The sequence below is a fragment of the Pristiophorus japonicus genome, chromosome 6 (genome assembly GCF_044704955.1).
Source record: "Pristiophorus japonicus isolate sPriJap1 chromosome 6, sPriJap1.hap1, whole genome shotgun sequence".
In the NCBI taxonomy this organism is placed as follows: domain Eukaryota; kingdom Metazoa; phylum Chordata; class Chondrichthyes; family Pristiophoridae; genus Pristiophorus; species Pristiophorus japonicus.
The window spans coordinates 239,547,315-239,564,613 of NC_091982.1; the positions used below are offsets into that span (position 1 = coordinate 239,547,315).

Genomic DNA, 17,299 nt, shown 5'->3' on the forward strand with positions numbered 1-17,299 from the left:
TGTATGCAAGTCATTGTTGTTGTTGTTGTTGTTGTGTGTACACAGTGTCAACTGTGGCTCAGTGGGTCAAGAGGTTGTGGGTTCAAGTCCCACTCCAGGGACTTGAGCACATATATCTAGGCTGACACTCCAGTGCAGTGCTGAGGGAGTGCTGCGCTGTCAGAGGTGCCGTCTTTCAGATGAAACGTTAAACCGAGGCCCCGTCTGCCCTCTCAGGTGGACGTAAAAGATTCCATGGCATTATTTCGAAGAAGAGCAAGGGAGTTATCCCTGTCCTACTTCCGGTCCGGTGGTCGTGAAAGACGCTATATAAATGCAAGTCTTTCTTTATTTTTATTTTTATTAATTGGATGGTTGTTGGCCAAGGCTCCACGCGATGGTGCCTGTGGGAGGGCCCGCTCTTTCAGAGGGGCTGTCACTATTAAAGGCAGCCTGCACCTCTTAAAGGGGAAGTCCATTGTTCACATGCAGGTTATTGGCAATTATTTTTCGGAATCTGCTGGCAAGATGACTGCAAACAGAGCCCTTCAGATCTTCAGATAGTTCTATGGAGGTGCTAATTGAACAAGGGAGCAGCAGGAATGAGATCCTCTTTCCCTTGTGATGGGTGCCAGGTGACCAGGAACAATTCTCAGCAGCAATGGAGAGAAGATGGCAGAACAAGTAGATGCCACATGTATTATCCCCAGGCTAACTTCACCAACATTGCTCAGGTAAGACCTCCTATCACATCTCTACCACAGAAAGTTGTTGAAGCCAGTTCATTAGATATATTCAAAAGGGAGTTAGATGTGGCCCTTATGGCTAAATGGATCAAGGGGTATGGAGAGAAAGCAGGAATGGGGTACTGAAGTTGCATGATCAGCCATGATCATATTGAATGGTGGTGCAGGCTTGAAGGGCCGAATGGCCTACTCCTGCACCTACTTTCTATGTGTCTATGTTTCAATCTCCCTTATTCTCTGCACCACCTTACTTTAGCCTCAGAACTACCAATCCTCCACACCCTCCCATTGGTAGCTGTGCTTTCAACCGGCAAGGCCCCGCCTCCTCACTGCCTCTTCGACATCGCCTTCGTCCACTTTGCTCACCCTCCTTCCCACTCTTGCTTGGGTCTGAGCATCTTGGGACATTTTGCTACACTAAAGGCGCTACGTAAATGTAAGCCATTGTTGAACCAGTAAATCTGGGATTCCAACAGAAATTGCTAGAGCATCTGTGGAGAGAGAAACCGAGTTAAAGGCCCTGAAATTCCAGACGGAGGCTTCTTTCGAACGAACGCCTCCGACCGGAGAATCTTTACGAAATTGCCTGGTGGTCCCGGAGGCTCCTGGGATTCCGGTGGGGAGGCCTTCTCTTCCCACGCATCGGAGTGCACTCACGCCCTCCAGGTTCGGACGCAGAAGGTGCAGTCACGTGTGGCTGCATAACCAATCAGGTAAAGTATTCTTATTAATAGCAATGAGAACGCCATATCTACAAGAAAAAGTCCCCAAACACGCTAAACACCATAATAAAAAAATAAAAATCATACCTCACATAATTAAAATTAATTGAAATAAAAGTTAATAAACGTCCTAGAAAAAATATATGATTTTCCGATTTTTTAAAACATTTTGTAATTAGGGTTTAAAATAAACTTAGTGGGCAGGGTTTTTATCGTAATAATTTGTTTTTAAATTTTATTTTTATATGTTTTTAATCTGTTTTAAAACTCTTACACGGGTAAAAGTAGGCTATGCGCAAGAGTTTTAAGGGCATTTAAGGACAAATACCACAGTCATGTGTCCTGACTGCTGAGATGCGTTGGATCTGTCAAGCCAGAACATAACAGATCGGAAAAGCCGGTTTTCGGTGCATGCGCATCACGTACCGAAAACCGGCTTCTGCGTTGCCTTCCTGGGTCCGTACACACTCTGTACAGATCTGGGGAGGCCGGGATTTCGAGGGCCAGTGTTTTAGGTCCATGACCTTTCATTGACCTGGAACGTTATCTCTGTTCTGAACCTTAACCCTGACCTGCTGAGTATCTCCAGCATTTTCCACATTATAACAATGACTACACTCCAAAATTACTTCATTGGCTGTAGAGCACTTTGAGAAGTCCTGCAGTCGTGAAAGGTGCTATATAAATGCAAGTCTTTTTTTTTGCAAAATTGAAGAAAAATGCCCCTTAACTTCACTTGAACCTACAAGGCCTGTGGCAGACCTTTGACACAAAGCCCAAGTGGCCATTGATGTAAACGAGCCTTGACAAAAAGCCTTGTCAACTTCCCCAACCAAGGAGGACATTACAGCCAAGCAGAGCCCTGTCTCATCCTGCATCTATGTGTGCACACTTCCTAGCATTGGTCACTGGATTTCGATCATGAGTGGGAACACAGGTTGATTTTCCCCTCTTGTATAATAGTCGTCCCACAACAGCGTCAGGAGGGATTAACTTACCATTTACCTTACTGCTGCATCTAGGATGTTGCTGCGTGGAAAATGGCTGCTGATTTGCCTTCATAACAAAATGGCTGCCACATTTGCCCTCATAACAATAGTCACTTCATCAAAATCCATGGTGTGGCCTTGGACAACGTGGACCATTTTCCATACTTCGGGAACCTACTATCAGCAAGGGCAGACATCAATGATGAGGTCCAACACCGCCTCCAGTGTGCCAGTGCAGCCTTTGGTTGCCTGAGGAAGAGAGTGTTTGAAGACCAGGACCTCAAATCTGCCACCAAGCTTATGGTCTACAGGGCAGTAGTGATAGCCGCCCTCCTGTATGGCTCAGAGATGTGGACCATACACAGTCGACACCTCAAAGCGCTGGAGAAGTACCATCAGCGCTGCCTCCGCAAGATCCTGCAAATCCACTGGGAGGAAAGACGCACCAACGCCAGTGTTCTCGCTCAGGCCAACATCCCCAGCATCGAAGCACTGACCACACTCGACCAGCTCTGTTGGGCGGGCCACATCGTCTGCATGCCTGACACGAGGCTCCCAAAGCAAGCGCTCTACTCAGAACTCCTACACGGCAAGCGAGCCCCAGGTGGGCAGAGGAAGCGTTTCAAGGACACCCTCAAAGCCTCCCTGATAAAGTGCAACATCCCCACTGGCACCTGGGAATCCCTGACCCAAGACTGCCCTAAGTGGAGGAAGAGCATCCAGGAGGGAGCTGAGCACCTCGAGGCTTGTCACCAAGAGCATGCAGAAAACAAGCGCAGGCAGCAGGAGGAGTGTGCGGCAAACCAGACTCCCCACTCACCCTTTCCTTCAACCACTGTCTGTCCCACCTGTGACAGAGACTGTAATTCCCGTATTGGATAGTATAGTCATCTGCGAACTCATTTTTAGAGTGGAAGCAAGTCTTCCTTGATTTCGAGGGATTGCCTATGATGATGATGATGATGATGATGATGAGTCACTGCCCCTGAAAAGTAATTAATTATATGTGAATTGCTTTGACACATTTCTGGGAGTTGTGATCATGTGCTATATGATTGCAAGTCTTTCTTTTGTAGCTCGCAACATCAAATAGGGTGATGTCATCACATGGGGACAGAAGATTGCTAAAATTCCCTCCATGGTGGTTGTAATGTATGTACCTGTGAGTATGCTCAAAGGTTTTTAGAGCTGTTGAGTTGTGAGTGGCTCAACCAGTCACATGATGTTCACAAGATTCAATAAAACCCCAGCCACTTGGGTTCAGAGGGCTCCACGATGTAGCAGGTGGTTGTGAGCCTGGTGAATGAACTGGTAATGTAACGGAATTCCTCATTGGTGCCAAGCCCTGAAACCTCCCTCGGGAGCCGGCGCCTCACAACTTGAGCCTCCTCGGGGAAATCCCCTCCGCGCCTTTCAGTTCTGCCCGGAGGGGTTTCCTGTATGGGCTGCTCTTGCACACTGTCCACCTTGTCATCCTCGTCTGCCGTCTGGACACACCATGGCGCACCATCTTGCCGTCTGGAGGAGGCGGGGGTCCCCAATGGAGTGCTCTCTACGCGGGAGTCCTCCCTCTATTTATTGGGGACTTGGCCTGGAGGGTGGTGCATGGAGCAGTCCCGTGCAATAAGTTTTTAAGTCGGTTCACGGGCTCCCAGGCTGCCTGCAATTTCTGCGGTCTGGAAGAGTCTGTGTTCCATGTGTATTTTGAATGTGCGAGGTTGCAGCCTCTGTTCCATTATTTGAAGGGGCTGCTCCTCAAATTCTGGTTACACTTCAGTCCCCCCACACTCCTGATCTTTGGGCACCCTGTGCGGAGGGGAGCGGGCAGGTCGGAAGGCTTCCTCGTAGGGCTGCTGCTGGGCACGGCCAAGGGTGCCATCAGCCGGTCCAGGCAGCGGGTGGTCGAGGGGGTCGTTCAGCCCGACTGCCTGCCTCACTTCTGTGGTTACATCCGAGCCAGGGTGTTGCTGGAGATGGAGCACGCGGTGTCCACCGGTATGCTCGCGGCCTTCCGCGTGATGTGGGCACCGGAGGGACTGGAGTGCATCATCACCCCCGGCAACCAAATTTTAATTTGATAATTTAAGTTTAAAGTTTAATTTGTTTAATTTGCCGGTTTTAGTGCCCCCCCTCCTTTTAGCCAGGGGGCACTTGTATAATTTGTGGTTTTAGTGCCCTAAACCTCCACCCCCCCCGCCCCCACCCCACCAAAAAAAGTAGCACTGGCAAAAAACTTTATTTGAAGTGTGACCCCCCTTGCAGGGGGCATTTGTTTAAAGTGCACAATTAAAATAGTTGAACTGGTAATGTGTAGTGTGATTGTTAAACCTTTGCTAATAAACCAACGAGTTCTTAATAGCAATGGGTTGCTATGAATTTTCACGCAAAGAACTCATGAAGCAAATACATTTCAAAATGGCGATCGTGATGGGAGTTTCTTCATGAAGAAATTTTTGGTGGAATTTCCTTTTAGAAACATAGAAACATAGAAATTTACAGGGCAGAAGGAGGCCATTTCGGCCCATCGTGTCCGCTCCGGCCGACAAAGAGCTGCACGGCCCTCGGTCAGCAGCCCTGAAGGTTACATATAAACCTATGAACAATGAACAATGGCGGAAAGGTAAAGAGTACCCGGCCCAACCAGTCCACCCCACACAACTGCGACACCCCCTGCACCGTAACATTCTACACTGCACCCCAACCGGAGCCATGTGATCTCCTGGGAGATCTCCTTATGAGAAGGCAAATGCAAGTGGAGCACAGCAAGGTGATATACCGGCAGTGTGATTCATGATTGAGAGTCTGGTAGGACCATTCTTTTTTGTGTGAGTACTGAACAGTTTTGAACTGATGAATAGAGCTTGTTGAAAGCTATTTAGAGTTGTTGAAAAGCAATTGAAGATTACTGAGAGTAATTAACAGCTATTAACCTAAGAAGGCAATATGGATGTGACAGCGAGACTTGTCAGCAATTTGGGAGACTTTGACAGGAATAAGGAATCGTTTAGATACTACAGTGAAAGATTGAAAATGTTTTCTTGGAGCTAATGACATCAGCAGGTGTGGCAGATTCGTAATTAAGCAATCAAGGAGCAGGAGAAGATGAAAGCTATTCTGTCAGTCATGATTGGTGCAGAGAATTATGGTATCTTAGTGAATTTGTTAACCTCGACAAAGGTTAAGGTTACTTCATTCTCAGACATACTACAGATATTGGAGAATCATTTTGAGTCACAGCTTTTAGAAACAGTGGAAAGCTATAAGTTTGCAATGAGAAACCAAAGTCTTGATGAAACCATCAGTGAATATATTGTTGCCATTAAGAAAATTATCTCTACACTGCAATTTTGGAGCATTACTAGACAGGGCTCTTCGAGATAGAATCATAGAAATTGATAGAAATTTACAGCACGGAAGGAGGCCATTTCAGCCCATCATGTCCATGCTGGCCGACCAAGAGCTATCCAGCCTAATCCCACTTTCCAGCTCTTGGTCTGTAGCCCTGTAGGTTACGGCACTTCAAGTGCACATCCAAGTATCTTTTAAATGTAGTGAGGCTAGCCTCCTCCGTTCCAAAGAAAACAGACCCAGCATCTCCAATCTTTCCTCATAGGCAAAATTCTCCAGTCCAGGCAATATTCTTGTAAATCTCCTCTGCACCCTTTCCAGTGCAATCACATCTTTCCTGTAATATGGTGACCAGAACTGCACACAGTACTCTAGTTGTGGCCTAACCAGTCTTTTATACATTTCAAGCATAACCTCCTTGCTCTTGTATTCCATGCCTCGACTTATAAAATCAAGTATTCCATATGCCTTCTTAACCACCTTATCTACCTGACCTGCTACGTTTAGGGATCTGTGGATCTGCACTCCAAGGTCCTTGTTTCTCTACACTTTTCAATGTCATACCATTTAATGTGTATTCCCTTGCCTTGTTAGTCTTCCCCAAATGCATTATCTCACACTTATCTGGATTGAATTCCATGTGCCACTGTTCTGCTCACCTGACCAGTACATCGATATCTTCTTGCAGTCTGCAGTTTTCTTCTTCATTATCAACCACACAGCCTATTTTAGTGTCATCTGCAAACTTCTTATTCATACCCCAAACATTTAAGTCCAAGTCATTGATATATACCACAAAAAGCAAGGGACTCAGCACTGAGCCCTGTGGAATCCCACTGGATACAGCCTTCCAGTCAGAAAAACACTGATCAACCATTACCCTTTGCTTCCTGCCTCCGAGCCAATTTTGGATCCAACTTGCCACTTTGCTCTGGATCCGATGGGCTATACTTTTGTGACCCGTTTTCCATGTGGGACTTTATCAAAAGCTTTGCTAAAATCCATATACACTACATCATACGCAGTTCCCTCATCGACCCTCCTGGTTACTTCCTCAAAAAATTCAATCAAGTTAATCAGACACAATCTTCCCTTGACAAATCCGTTCTGACTGTCTTTTCAAATGAAGATTGATCCTGTCCCTCAGGACTTTTTCCAATAATTTTCCCACCACCGAAGTTGTGCTGACTGGCCTGCAGTTACTCGGTCTACACCTTTCTCCCTTTTTAAACAATGGTACAACATTAGTAGTTCACTTGTCTGTGGACTAATGAATGAACGCATCCTATAAAACTGTTAGGTGTGATGATCTCTCTTTTGAGAAAGCTTGTAAGATAGCTAGCTCCATGGAGACGGAAGAAAAAAATATTAAGGAATTTCACCCATTACCGGCAGTGGTAGCAGTTCACAGTCACTGGGCTGTAGAAACACAGAAGAGGGTGAGCCCGAGTCGGAGACAGAGTTGTGAAACCAAGAAGAATAGATGTCATAGGTGTAATGGCAACCATACCGCATAACAGTGTCAATACAAGTGGGCAAGGTGCTACTGGTGCCAGGTAAGGGGACACACTGCAGCTGCATGTAAATCCAAGGACAGGCCCAATGATAATCAAAAACTTCACTAGATGGAAACCAATCAGACAGTCTGGGTTTCGCAGTGTAGGGCAAGACAGTGCATTCCTTATGTCAGGATTTCAGAATGTTAGTACTGATTACTAATCGATGGATTAATATGACAATAGATACAGCAGCTGATTGCTCAAGAATGAGTCAGAATGTGCATTACAAGAATTTCAGCAGCATACCACTAAAAGTGAGTTTAGCAGAGCTGAAAACATATTCAGTGGAAAAACTGCAGACGCTTGGACAAATGGAGCGTATAGTACAATACCAGGGGCAATGAGCAAGACATCCTGTCCGCGTGGCTTTCTCTGTCGCCCATGCAGATCAGAAGGGTTACCATCACCGCACCGAGAGCAGCAAGGATGGGCGCCAGTTACCAGCCCAAGGATGGCAAGTTAGTGAAGAACAATGCTGCTACTGAGTATGACCTGACGGACAAGAGCATCAACCCGCTGGGAGGATTTCTTCACTATGGCCAAGTGACCAATGACTTCCTGATGGTGCAGGGCTGCGTTATTGGTACCAAGAAGCATGTGCTCACTTTGCACAAGTCCCTGTTGGTGCAGACCAGCCGCCGGGCCCTGGAGAAGATTGCCCTGAAATTCATCGACACTGCTTCCAAGTTTGGTCACGGCCATTTCCAGATCATCGAGGAGAAGGCGGCATTCATGGGACCACTGAAGAAGGATCGAATTGCCAAGGAAGAAACAGCATAAAGCAGGAAAGGGGTACTGAGGTGAATGATCAGCCATGATCTTATTGAATGGTGGTGCAGGCTCGAAGGGCCGAATGTCCTACTCCTGCACCTATTTTCTATGCTTCTATGTTTCTATAAACCATGGACCAATTTCATCAGTTGGGAAGAACACTGTGTTCCTGCAGTGATTCTAACTGTTCAATAAATGCTTTTATTAAAAAAGACAAGCAAGAACCCATGTAGCAAATACATTACAGCGGTCGATAGCTGTTCTCAGTAAGTCCCAAACATCCATTTATAACCGAGCTTGTCCGGTGTAGATGAAATGATAAGAACAAAATAGTGCTGGAAACCAGACACAATTGTAGTGTCCTGCGTATTAAGTACAAGTTGCCCTTTATAGACCCATTGAAACAGATATGAATTACAAACAAAGCTAGATGCTCAATAAAAGCTGATGAAGTAATTGAAGTTGTTCAATTGACAACACAAGCTGGAGGGAGAGTTAATTAAAGTCATGCAGTGAGGATTGATTTCAATAAATATCAAACATGCCTCAGATCTGCTATGAGGACGACTGGACTTTCACCTGTAGAGGGCACAGTTGGCACATGCCCAATCCAAAATGGTGCCCACAAACCTGGTATCTCAGAGCTCTATAAAATGTTCAAAAGGAGTAAGATGAGGTGAATTTTGAATTGATGCAAAATTGGTTATGAACATAGGAACAGGAGGAGGCCATTCAACCCCTCGAGCCTGGTCTTAATCCAAACAATTGGATCGTGGCTGGTCTATATCTTTTAACTTCATCTTCTCAGCTTGGTTCCGTACTCTTTAATACCCTTACTGAACAAAAATGTATCTAACTTAGTTTTAACATTTTCAATTGACCCCTACCCTCAACAGCTTTTAGGGGGGGGGGGTGAATTCCAGATTTCCACTACCCTCTGTGTGAAGAAGTGCTCCCCCCGTCCTCAGCCCTGAACGACTGGCTCTAATTTTAAGGTTGTGCTCCCTTATTCTGGACTTCCCCAGCAGAGGTAATAAAATTTCTCTCGATCTACCCTATCATCTCCTTCAATCATCTTGAAAACTATGATAGATTCACAGAGCACACACTACACACAAGTCTTTAAGATGAAGCAGCTTGCAGAACTCTCCAGAAGTCTGTGGAAGCCTGCTTCTTGTCAGGTGACCTGACTGTTTATTAAACACTCTGGTGCAGTAACACAATACGTCCACAGTATGGAGCTACAGGCATTATACTTCCCTCTCCTTAATGAAGAAGTTATTATAACAAACAATCATCATACATAAATTGCACGGTTATACATAACAAAGGATATGGACTTATTTTGCCATATTTACAAATTAAGCTTAACCACATGTTTTTTGTTTCGAACAGGATACCTTTGCTCTTAAACAGAACCTTCCAAACATGGTGTTGAATTTAAACTCACTCAAGGCTGATCCTGAGGAACGTTTTCCTCCAAGGAATGCCCTTGATTTCCATTTGAACTGTCTCTAACTTCAGACTGTTTGTTTTTCCAACTCGGACTCAGATCTAATTTCTGATTTTCTCTTGGATTTGTTTCCAGTACATTGGATGTAGGATATGCTGCTGGTGTATCAAAACTATCTGATGAGTCAGAAATAATTGAATAATTCCCACCTCCAACTCCTTCCATGTTTGTAGGTAAAATATGATCAATACGAACAAACCTAACCTGTCCATGATCAAACAACTTGACCAAATATGTGCGAGGACCACATATCTTCACCACTCTTCCTTGTAAGCACTTTACCCATTTAGGGTGATGGTTCTTTACTCTCACCTTCTGATTTAATTTCACACTTCTCTCTTTCACTCTACCTCTATCATGATTCTCTTTCTGGCTTAATTGTGTCTTTTCTACGGACTGTGCCACGTTTGGTTTTAACAACGAGAATCTGTTTCGTGGCTGTCGTTTAAGAAACAACACTGCTGGTGTTCTACCAGTAGTTGTATGAGGAGTATTACAATATGTAATTAGAAAATTAGCCAATTTGTGATCCAATGACAATTGTTGTTTCTTTGGATTTGGATCCAACATTTGTTGATGAGGGCACATTTTACAATTTGTAAATTGCACTTTGCTGCACCATTCGAAGCAGGGTGGTACAGTGGAACCTTGATATGTTTCACACTATTTTTGCACGTGAACTGTGCAAATTCTTCTGAACAAAATTGTGGTCCATTATCAGAATCAATTTCTTCTGGGAGGCCAAATGAAGAAAATAAACTTCGCAAAATGTCGAATGTTTTACTTATTGTTATTTTCCACATTGGAAACATCTCGATCCACATCTGAATGGCTATCAATCACAATGAACAATTGTTGTCCTTCTAACTCAACAAAATCAATATGTAGCCTTTGCCACACCCTGGGAGACTATTTCCATGGCTGTAATGGTACTGATGATGGTTGCTTGCTTACCGATTGACATGTCGTACACTGATGTACTCTATATCTTTATCAAGACCTGGCCACCATAAATAACTGCGTGCAAAACTCTTGGTCAAGCACTTTCCAGGTGCTGGTCATGGAGGCCTCCTAATAATTTGGACCTGAATTTACTTGGTATAACCACTCTTGCACCCAAATGATACAATCTTTATCGATTGATAATTCATTCCTATGAATGAAGAATGGATGAATATCTTTGTCTGTTAGCTGGTTTGGTCATCCATTTGCAATATAATCATACACCTTTGACATCGCTGAGTCACGTTTGGTTGCTCTACCAATTTCTTCAGCTGTGACTGGCAGTTCATCAATGTCTGAAAAATAAAACACTTCTTCCCTATCGGGTGTAACTTGTGAAGGGGAAGGCAATCTAGACATTGCATCAGCATTACTGTGATCAGCTGATCATCTGTATTCAATATCATATGTATATGCTGACAAAATCAAAGCCCATCTCTGCATTCAGGCTGCAGCTCATGTTGAAATTGGGGACTTTGGATGGAGGATTGCTGTCAGGGACTTATGTTCGTAATGATGGTAAACTTATGACCATACAAGTATTTGTGGAACTTCTGGGCCCCAAAAATTAATGCCAAAGCTTCCCTTTCGATTTTCACATAACTACTCTCACTGGCAATGAGAGTGCATGAAGCAAAAGCAATTGGGCTCTCCTCCCCACTACATGATACATGAGAGATCACTGCACCAACTCCATACGGAGAGGCATCACATGCTAGCTTGATCTCCTGAGATACGTCATAGTGAACTAACATTGTGCTCTCTACCAAGTTGCTTTTACACTCCTTGAATGCCGTATCGCATTCTTCTTACCACTTCCAATGGACCTGTTTTTTCAATAGGTCTTTCAGTGGATGTAATAATGTAGCCAAATTTGGTAGGAACTTCCCATAATAGTTGAAAAGACCCAAACATGATCGAAGTTCAGTGACATTCTTTGGAGTGGGTGCATTCCTGATTGCATCTAGCTTTCCCACGATTGGATGTAAACCATCTTTGTCTACTCTACACCCTAAGTAATCCACTGAGTTTTGAAGTAACTCACACTTAAGAGCAGACACTCGTACTCTGTGCTTCTCTAGCCGTTTGAGGACTTCATTCAATATGTTATTGTGAATTTGCCCATTTGATGCTGAAATCAGTATGTCATCTAAATAACATACTACCCCTTCAATACCTTGAAAAATCTGGTTCCTCACCCCTTGGAATATGGCAGGGGTGGAAGATACTCCAAATGGTAGTCTATTAAATTGATATAGGCCTAGATGAGTATTTGTAGTCAAGCATGACTTGGACTCCTCATCTAATTCAAGCTGTAAGTAAGCATTCGTAAGATCCAACTTTGAGAAGATCCGACCACCTTTCAATGTTGAGAACAAATCTTCTACATTTGGCAATGTATTGATTGTCTGGCGACTGAAAATAGTATGAAATTCTCAGGAATATTGGTCGGCCATGCTGATCGACCTAGCTGTCTGACAAGCTATATCAAAAGTCAAGTCAGGCTTTCGTCAATAACTTTCTTCTGATCTCATTATTTTTCATCCCACAAACAAAACGATGCTGCAATGCTCGGTGCTGAAAGTTCTGAAATTACAGTGAACAGATAGCTTTTTTAATGTTATAATGTACTCATTTTCATCGGCCTTCTGATTTCGTATACCGAAACGATAGCTTTCAGCAATTTCCAAGGGTATGGGTTTGTAGTGCTGTTCCAGCTTAGCTAAAATCTCCTTAAGCATTGTGTCCTTTGGTTCGGCAGGCACCAGCAAATTTATCAGTGTTTCATACAACTCAGGCCCAGCTTCAGTGAAGAAAATCGCTCTTTTTTGTTCTGGTCTGCATTCTCTGGGACTTCGATTATGTTATTTGCAGTGAAATACATTTCTAGCCGATCCACATATGCTTTTAACCTTTCCCGGTTGCGTTTATATTCCCCTAAATGCCCCATCACTCCTATAGGTGCAGCCATTTTGACTCTGGCAGTTCAACAGTGTGCTCATAATTTACCTCGAATTTGTAGATGTAATCAAAACAGAGAAGCTCTCAAAGTCTCTCTGTTGGCTGGCTGAATCCTTCAACAACATTTTCAGCTTTATATTATCCGAAATATCCCATATTCGTCGCCATTTGTGATAGATTCACAGAGCACACATTACACACAAGAATGGAGCAGCTTCTGGAACTCTCTAGAAGTCTGTGGAAGCCTGCTTCTTGTCAGGTGACCTGACTGTTAATTAAACACTCTGGTGCAGTAACACAATATGTCCACAGTGTGGAGCTACAGACATTACAAACACCTCAATTAAATCACCCATTAATCTTCTACAGTCAAGTGAACACAAGCCTAGCCTATGCAACCTGTCCTCATAATTTAACCCTGTAGCCCAGGTATCATTCTGCAGAATTGTTGCACCTCCTCTGAGGCCAATATATCCATCCCGAGGTGTGGCACCCAGAACTGAATGCAGTGCTCCAGATGTGGTCTAACCAGAGCTTTATATAACTGTAATATAACTTCCACTCCTTTGTATTCCAGCCCTTTTGCGATGGAGGCCAACATTCCATTGGCCTTTTAAATTATTTTTTTTCTGTCCACTAGGTTTTAGTGATTTCAGTACTTGGCACCCCAAATCTCTCTGCTTTTGCACAGTTCCTAGCTGCTCGCCATTTAGAAAATACTCTGATCTATTTTCTTAGGTCCACAGTGGATGACCTCACACTTTCCCACCTTGAAATCCATCTGGCTCAGTTGTGCCCAGGAAATATTGCTTTTGGAAGCCGACTGAACCTGGATCAGGAACTCTATTTTCAATGTTTAAAAAGAATATACTATTTGTATTATAGTTTTTGAACTGAGTTCTATGTAGGGGATGTCCATTGGTGTGTCAGTATGTATTTGATGTTAGTCCAGGAAACGGCGCCAAGTTCTGGAGAATTTTAAAATTCCCATTCTTGTTTTTAAATCCCTCCATGGCCTCACCCCTCCCTATCTCTGTAAACGTCTCCAAAGCTACAACCTTCCCGTGATCTCTGCGCTCCTCTAATTCTGGCCTCTTGCACATCCCTGCTCTCATCGCTCCACCATTGGCAGACATTCCTTCTGCTGCCTGGGCCATAACCTTTGGAATTCCCTCCCTACAGCTCTCCGTCTCTCTACCACTCTCTCCTCCTTTCAGGCGCTATTTAAAACTTATCTTTTTGACCAAGCTTTTGGTCATCTGTCCTATTATCTCTTTATGTGGCTGGGTGTCAAATTTTGTTTGATAACGCTCCTGTGAAGAGCCTTGGGAAATGTTACTAGGTTGAAGGTGCTACATAAATGGAACTTCTTGTTGCTGTCTCTGAGTTGCTTCTCAGTGAGTGCGGTATTTATTGTGGCTGGGTATTTTCCACAGTGATTTGACATTCAGTGAAGTAAGGAGAAGTTTCTATCTGCTGGTCTTTTGACGCATCAATCCATTTAATCTCTTCAATGCCGTAGACATGGTTGGGTTCAGTGTGGGAGGAGGGAGGGTCCCGAGGAACCACTTCCTGCTTTGGTACATTTTCTCAGCAGCAAACATTGATCGCTGACTGAAGACTTTTGGTTGGCTGGAAAAGAGCGAATGCTCTTTTTCAAAGTGTTTTTCAAATGTCCTGGCATCTATCAAATACATACTGGGAGGAAAGGAAGGAAGGAAGGATGGGATTATCATATTGATGTTTGTGGGAGCTTGCTGTGCGCAAATTGGTTGCTGTGTTTCTCACATTACAACAGTGCAACAGTGACAACACTCCAAAAAGTACTTCATTGGCTGTAAAGCATTTTGAGACATCCAATGGACATGAAAGGCGCTATATAAATGCAAGTCTTTCTTTTTTCTTTCTTTAAATTTGGATTCAGTTAGATTGGATAGGATTAAAAGTCAAATTAAATTTTTTTTTAAAGGCAGAGATAGAGAAAATACCTCTAGTTATTGACCCACTCAAAAGAGAGAATATTTTTTCCTTATTTACTCTATCAAAAGCTCTCATGATCTTGAAAACCATTATAAGGTCACCTCTTAACCGTTTCTGTTCCAAGGAGAACTGTCCTAACTTTACTGACCGCTCCTCAGAACTGAAGTTCTTAGAAACATAGAAAATTGGTGCAGGAGTAGGCCATTCGGCCCTTTGAGCCTGCACCACCATTCAATAAGATCATGGCTGATCAGTCAACCTCAGTACCCCTTTCCTGCTTTCTCTCCATACCCCTTGATCCCTCAAGCCGTAAGGGCTATATCTAACTCTCCCTTTTGAATATATCTAACGAACTGGCCTCAACAACTTTCTGCGGTAGAGAATTCCACAGGTTCACAATTCTCTGACTGAAGAAGTTTCTCCTCATCTCGGTCCTAAATGGCTTACCCATTATCCTTAGACTGTGACCCCTAGTAACATCCTGGTAAAGATCCTCTGTACCATTTCTAAAAAAGGAAAGGGTATGATAAGGTGGCAGGCAGGAGAAAGTATGTGACAAAAGTGATGATGGTGAAAGGGGTGGTAATGGGACAAGTAAAGAAACGAAAGATGGGTCTGGAGGAGCTGTAAATGGATACAGCAGAACCAGTACAAGTGTCTGCTCTCTGAAAAAATGGGAGCAGTGCTTATGATCTGAAATTGTTGAACTCGATGTTGAGTCCGGAAGACTGTAAAGTGCCTAATCGAAAGATGGGGTGCAGTTCCTCGAGCTTACGTTGAACTACATTGGAACAGTGTCGGAGGCCGAGGACAGAGAGGTCAGGGTGGTGTGACCTGTGTATATGAGTACCACATCGGTTATTGTCGGACTATTCAGGTTTAATTATTTAAGTCCATCAGCAGCCAATTAGACTGCACAAAAAAGGAAAGAAAAATATCCACAGTGCCTTGAGACTAGCAGTGATTATTGTGGGAAATAGTGGCCGACACTTAATGTATTCTTATGACATTCTTTTGTTGCTGTTTTTAAGGTCACATCATGACCTGAAAGCGAAAGAAACTGGTTGGTCCAAAGGAGACATTCAAGATTCAATCAAAACAAGAACAGAATAACAAGATTAACCACATCTCTTAGCCAGAAGGGTCAAAACTTCCATGGTCCTCACTTGCAGTGGCAGCACAGTGGTCACATTATTCTTGTAAAATTCCCTTGTGAACTATTAATGCTAAGTGCCCGAGTTAAAATAACGGCTGAAGGAATTTCATGCAATTGTTCACCACTGGGAGAAATTTAGAACTCAGCAGAGGAGGACAAAGGGTTTGATTAGGGCAGGGAAAATGGAGTATGAGAAGAAGCTTGCAGGGAACATTAAGGTGGATTGCAAAAGTTTCTATAGGTATGTAAAGAGAAAAAGGTTAGTAAAGACAAACGTAGGTCCCCTGCAGTCAGAATCAGGGGAAGTCATAATGGGGAACAAAGAAATGGCAGACCAATTGAGCAAGTACTTTGGTTCGGTATTCAATAAGGAGGATACAAACAACCTTCCGGATATAAAAGGGGTCAGAGGGTCTAGTAAGGAGGGGGAACTGAGGGAAATCTTTATTAGTCGGGAAATTGTGTTGGGGAAATTGATGGGATTGAAGGCCGATAAATCCCCAGGGCCTGATGGACTGCATCCCAGAGTACTTAAGGAGGTGGCCTTGGAAATAGCAGATGCATTGACAGTCATTTTCCAACATTCAATTGATTCTGGATCAGTTCCTATCGAGTGGAGGGTAGCCAATGTAACCCCACTTTTAAAAAAAGGAGGGAGAGAGAAAACAGGGAATTATAGACCGGTCAGCCTGACCTCAGTAGTGGGTAAAATGATGGAATCAATTATTAAGGATGTCATAGCAGTGCATCTGGAAAATGGTGACATGATAGGTCCAAGTCAGCATGGATTTGTGAAAGGGAAATCATGCTTGACAAATCTTCTGGAATTTTTTGAGGATGTTTCCAGTAAAGTGGACAAAAGAGAACCAGTTGATGTGGTATATTTGGACTTTCAGAAGGCTTTCGACAAGGTCCCACACAAGAGATTAATGTGCAAAGTTAAAGCACATGGGATTGGGGGTAGTGTGCTGACGTGGATTGAGAACTGGTTGTCAGACAGGAAGCAAAGAGTAGGAGTAAACGGGTACTTTTCAGAATGGCAGGCAGTGACTAGTGGGGTGCCGCAAGGTTCTGTGCTGGGGCCCCAGCTGTTTACATTGTACATTAATGATTTAGACGAGGGGATTAAATGCAGTATCTCCAAATTTGCGGATGACACTAAGTTGGGTGGCAGTGTGAGCTGCGAGGAGGATGCTATGAGGCTGCAGAGTGACTTGGATAGGTTAGGTGAGTGGGCAAATGCATGGCAGATGAAGTATAATGTGGATAAATGTGAGGTTATCCACTTTGGTGGTAAAAACAGAGAGACAGACTATTATCTGAATGGTGACAGATTAGGAAAAGGGAAGGTGCAACGAGACCTGGGTGTCATGGTACATCAGTCATTGAAGGTTAGCATGCAGGTACAGCAGGCGGTTAAGAAAGCAAATGGCATGTTGGCCTTCATAGCGAGGGGATTTGAATACAGGGGCAGGGAGGTGTTGCTACAGTTGTACAGGGCCTTGGTGAGGCCACACCTGGAGTATTGTGTACAGTTTTGGTCTCCTAACTTGAGGAAGGACATTCTTGCTA

The 17,299-nt window shown here is 43.8% G+C and overlaps 1 pseudogene; it reads left to right on the plus strand.

Annotated features, from left to right (window-relative positions):
- Positions 1-651: 651 nt before the first annotated feature.
- Positions 652-8,123, plus strand: LOC139266271 (large ribosomal subunit protein uL3-like; annotated as a pseudogene).
- Positions 8,124-17,299: the final 9,176 nt, after the last annotated feature.